At 55.7% G+C, this 5,039-nt stretch overlaps 1 pseudogene, besides 7 other annotated features; it reads left to right on the top strand.

The window, feature by feature from the left end:
• Tc00.1047053508871.30 lies at window positions 1-1,302 on the top strand (annotated as a pseudogene).
• Window positions 1-3,914: part of a sequence feature (areas not merged during assembly with more than two copies in the genome that could not be assigned to a particular haplotype) that runs on past the window's edge.
• Window positions 1,898-2,324: a mobile genetic element.
• Window positions 2,052-2,072: a sequence feature (AT_rich).
• Window positions 3,915-4,658: a sequence feature (haploid, Esmeraldo-like haplotype).
• Window positions 4,192-4,224: a microsatellite.
• Window positions 4,594-4,766: a sequence feature (T-rich).
• Window positions 4,659-5,039: part of a sequence feature (areas not merged during assembly with more than two copies in the genome that could not be assigned to a particular haplotype) that runs on past the window's edge.

The raw sequence follows: 5,039 nt of genomic DNA, 5'->3' as shown, positions 1-5,039 counted from the left end.
GGTTGTGGCTGGTGTGGTGGGTGCTCGCTCCGTGTGCGTTGTGTGGGCGGCCACGTGCAACACATCGACGGATCTTCGCCCCCACATTGGCGCCATGAACTTCGATCCGAAGTACATGACCGACACGGCGTGGAGCGTTCGCGTTGCCGCACACGAAATTGCGCATGTCCTTGGGTTCAGCCAGGAGAGCATGGAAGAAAAGAGCCTGGTGAAGAAGCGAGAGAGAAGTGTGCGTGGGAAGCACATACAGGAGAAGGCGAAAGCGCACTTTGGTTGTGACTCTCTCAAGGGCATGGTGCTGGAGGACGAAGGTGGCCCTCGGGAAAAAGAAGTCCCTCACTGGAAGGGACGCCACGCGCGGGACGAGCTGATGGCCCCCACAGTTGGTGCCGGCTACTACACGGCTCTGATGATGGCGATGTTTGCGGATATGGGATACTACCGTGTGAATTGGAGCATGGCGGAGCCGATGAGCTGGGCAGCCGCAGTGGCTGCGACTTCCTGGTCAACAAGTGCAATACAACCGATAATCTTTCCGCCAAGTATCCTCACATGTTTTGCGATGCTAAAGACACAGAGACGCTTCGCTGCACCTCCGACCGCCGTCACGTTGGGACGTGCACCGCAAGCATCGTTGAGGACAAGGGGAATCTGGTGGATAAGGACGTTTGCCCTGTTGTTTCTTTGGAATTTCACGAAATCTCGTCTGGGACAACGTACAGGACGTGTTCGGACGAAAATGTGGATTATCTCCGTGGGTCGCTGACTGGCGGTGGCTCGTTGTGCCTGGACGCGGAATTACTGGAGACGAAGGACGGTGATAGCCATAAAAGCGTCAAGGGAGTGTGCGCGCAGGTGTCGTGTGAGGAGGGCACAGTGAGGATGAAGCACCTCGGCAGCAGTGTTTTTCAGCCTTGCCCTGAGGACACTGACATCCCAGTGACGTTGAAAGATTTTCAGAAAGATGGGAGGATCACATGCCTCACGTACGGCGAGGTGTGCACCATTGCCGCGAACGGCAGCAGTCTTGTCGTTCCGAGTGCGTTGGTGGATGGACAGGGTGACGAGCAAGAGGAGGAAGCAGAAGAGTCTGCGGTTGCTTCAGGGTCGCCCTCTCAGGAGGATACTCGTCCACAGTTGTCTCCTGTGGCGTCTGGTGCCTCCATTGAAAAGGAGCCTCCCGGTGCTTCGGCTGCGGGTGTCGCTGGTGGTGGCCTTCATGCCGGTCCGAGGGGTGATCTGGGGGTGCGGACCGAAAGTGAGGACAACACTCAGCGGCGAGGGAGGAGACCTGGCAGTGGGAGCGAGGGAGCCAACAGAGCCTCCGGCCCCGACGCTTTTTTGCGCCATCGCCCGGCGAGGACGTTGCACGAGCGGAGGGCGACCCGCGGGCGGATTGCCCAGCGGTGGTTCCCAGTGCCTCCGCGCCTGCCACTCCGATTCCGTCCGTCAACAGCGACGACTTCCAGGTGATACCCGATGCGTTGGTACAGCAGGCCGACAGTGATTGTTGTGTGGCTGCTGCTACCGCTGGCCTCGTTCCCTTTGTGCTTCTTGTTGTGGTTGCTGCGGCGGTAGTGGTGGTGCCTCTTTGAGCAGCCGCGGCGGCTGGGCGCAATCAAACTGCGGCAGGCGACAGTATTTACTTGGCACATTGACCCCGCACTCAAGACGTGCAGGCCGTGGCAATAACAATATAATACACTCACTGCATTCCCCATGTCCTTCTTTGCTTGCGGGTGATGGGCAAAATGACCGGTATTTTATTGCGTTGTTTGTTATTCTGGGAAAAGGTGCTTTTGTTTAGAGGGTTCAACTTCCGTGAAAACTGTGTGTGAACGAAGTAACATGGAGAGAAAAGACGTTTCCCAGCACCACATGTATACACGCGTTTTTTAGGAGCTTTGGAAAAGAATGATCGCGGGAGAGCTGGCTAACTTAATTAATGTATGTTTATATCCTGATAAATGAATGCATTATGATATTTTCTACCGTATGAATCTTTTGGGAAGAACGCGACTTTGTAGGTGCCGGGAACTGATAGAGGCCGGATAAATTTTTATTTTTATTTTGCCATCCCACCCACTCCCTTGATTCCCACCACGCGGCGGGGTCTTGTGGTTGGAGGACCCCAAAGTCTGCCACTTCGTGAGTTATAATACTTCAAATCCTAACTGAGTGCAAAGGACCATGCTAGTGGTCCACAGAATTCTATACATTGAATGAGAATAAAACATTGAAAGAATTAACTAACGAACCTTTTTTCCTAACTTGTTTGGTTTCCATAGAGTTTCAGGATCCGGCCAGCTGCCCGGAAGATTATTCTCGTTGATACGCCTGACATTTTCGGTGATGACCTGCGCGTGAGGCACCTGTTGGGAAGACCGTGGAGCTGTCGCAGAATCCACATGTGAGGCCTTCTGCAACGATTGGAGTGCCAGGGTTAGTGCGTCGGACGTGTGCCTTCATACTGTGGACGGACGAGAAGACGCTGCTGCAGCTTGGGCAGGGCGACGTTGATCCGCTGCTCGTCGTTCTACGAGGAGGTGCCGTGGACACGCCAGGTGGAGGTTCCGGAGGAGGTCGGGGCAGTCCTGCCTCTTCAGTGAGAGGAGGAGCAGCACCACCAACACAGAGGGTTGCCTGTGATCTGCAGGGCGCGTGCCGGTCTGCCGAGGAGTGGGCAGGAGGACGTCCATCAGCCGCTTGCTTGTCCGTAAGGAGTGGCGGTGCTCACATCGGGAATAGGTTCCGGCGGAGGCAGAGCACAGACGCGGTCCCAACAGCACCGCAGCACAGCCGATCCCAGAGGGCAGGAACGTGGTGCCTCCATGCCTCGAGGCATCACAGGCCTGGGATCGAGAGGGCACCAAGCTGTTTCGCACGGACCCCTGGCAGCATGGAGAAGCCACCGCGGAGTGCATGATTGCGGTCCTCCCGTTTGCGGTGCACTTCTGCTCGTGGCAGGCTGCCGCTGCAACACACTCGGCCTGCTCCATTCCTTCCGTACAGATACATGTGGAACTGTCACGGCTGCCGCTCGTGCGGTGCCGCGGTGCATCTCCAACCATTTGATTACAGCGGCCAGAGGTGTTCCACACGCCGAGGTGGAAGCATCACAGTCAGCTTCACGCAGGACAATGGCGACATGTTTCCGTCGTGGCAGCATGCTTGCCTGTCGCGGGATGCCGTCCTCCGTCCCTGCAGTGTGGGATGGCAGATGGTGGTCCGAGTCCATGTAAACGGGTGGACGTCCAGTGGGAGACACGCAGTACGCGTTGCGCAGTCACGTCGGGAAACGAGACGCTGCGGCCGCTGGTCCACGTTGCCTGTGCCGGGTCGTCGGACAGCTCAGCGTCCATGTCGCTTGGGGTGGCGGCGAGGTCCTCTCCTGCCGTCGTGGATGGCTAGCGACCGTCCTGCAGCTCATGGTGTGAATTCAGGTCGCAAATAACCGCTGCTGGGCCAAGGCGACGAATGGTGCTGCGCCAGTCGAGCAGCAAGGGCAATCCTGAGGGCGAAGGGCCTGAATTTCTGAGCTGCCAGACAACTACGACGCCATCCTCATCGGGGCTGCGGCTCTTGCGGACACCACCGCAGCGGGTGATGCCGACGGAGTGACCGCAATGAAACGACTGTGCGGTTCTGCCAGTCGGGCTGCAGGCAAACCGCCTCGCCGCTCCACAACCGACGGAGCGTGGGACCTTCTCGAGGGATGAAGCCGTCGTGGTCCCCATCACGCTCGCAGCAATGCCCTGCCGCAATCACTCCCACAGAGAGACAGGGAAGAGTGTGTGGATGTGTGCCGAGAGCACAGCGACTGTCACCGTCAGAGGAGGCCATCGTGGCACCGTCCGTCACGCGTCAGCACACACCGAGCAACGCCCGAAACCAGTAGTGCAAAAACAACGAGGAGAGAAGAATGCCCCAAGAGCAGGCAACACCTTCACGCATGGCGGGCATCGTGCAGCGGCGTTGCCATTTCAGCACGGGATGCAAGCCAACGTCCCTACCTTCGCCGAAACATTACTGCAGAGCACCGTACAAATACTTATGTGTGAGTGTGTTTGTGCTGGAGAAACGGGAAAAGGAGGGGAAGCACAGGAAGGCAAATCAACACAGCAAGAGGCACAGCTGGATGACAGCGATACATGCGGTACGGACCCAACATCAACAATCACAAATCCATCCACAAAAACAAAAACAAAAAAGAAAAAACAAAAAACACGGAGGCAGGGTGTGGCTGTGTGTGTGGCGCTGCGGGTGTCTGCCAGCCCTGACCGCAATAAAAACAAAACAAGAGAGAAAGAAATGTGTGCTCCGCCCCACAGGCACTCGTCGCACGCCCACACGTCACGGCTCCCTCAGCGCGCCGTTCGTCGCGGCCCCTCCTCATGCGTGCAGCAGGCGAGGCGCACAGGGCCGTCGTCACGAGCGTGTCGGTGGGTGTGCGAGTGGAGCAGTTGGGCGGAACACACGGCACCCCTCACAGGAAGAGTGCAGAAGAAACAATTAAAGAGGGAAGAGTAGAAAAAGAAAAGAAATTCCATCGTGATTGCCCCCAAAAGCAAAAGAAAGAGGGATGTGGGGAGCAAAAGATTAGGAAACAGAAAAAGGAAAAAATGAAAGAAAATAAACCATTAAAAAATGAAAAAAAACTCACAACGCCCCGAAGGAAGTAAAAAACAAGAAAAATAAACACATAAAAAAACAAGTAGCAACAAAACAACAACATAAAAAAAAGAAAGTAAAAACACAAAACAAAAGGAGCTGCAACGAATGGCTCCAGTGTGCATGCACCAGAACCCATAAATGCGTCCACGCAAACAGTCGTGTGCGTGTCATGCATATGAGTGTGTCTGCGATGCGTGCCAAGTGACAAATACGGAGGCAACAGCATGGAGCACACAGCAGCGCAGCGGAAGCAAATGAAGCAAAACACAATCATTATTTTCTCTTATTTATTTACATCGGACCACAGTGGACGCGCAAAAATCCCCGCGGTTGAGTGCTGGCACGCACAGCCCGCACACACCTCT

This window comes from Trypanosoma cruzi, genomic scaffold, assembly GCF_000209065.1.
Source record: "Trypanosoma cruzi strain CL Brener 1047053517083 genomic scaffold, whole genome shotgun sequence".
NCBI classification, from domain to species: domain Eukaryota; phylum Euglenozoa; class Kinetoplastea; order Trypanosomatida; family Trypanosomatidae; genus Trypanosoma; species Trypanosoma cruzi.
Note: the sequence above shows the minus strand (reverse complement) of the source record. Positions and strands in the feature narration are given on the sequence as shown.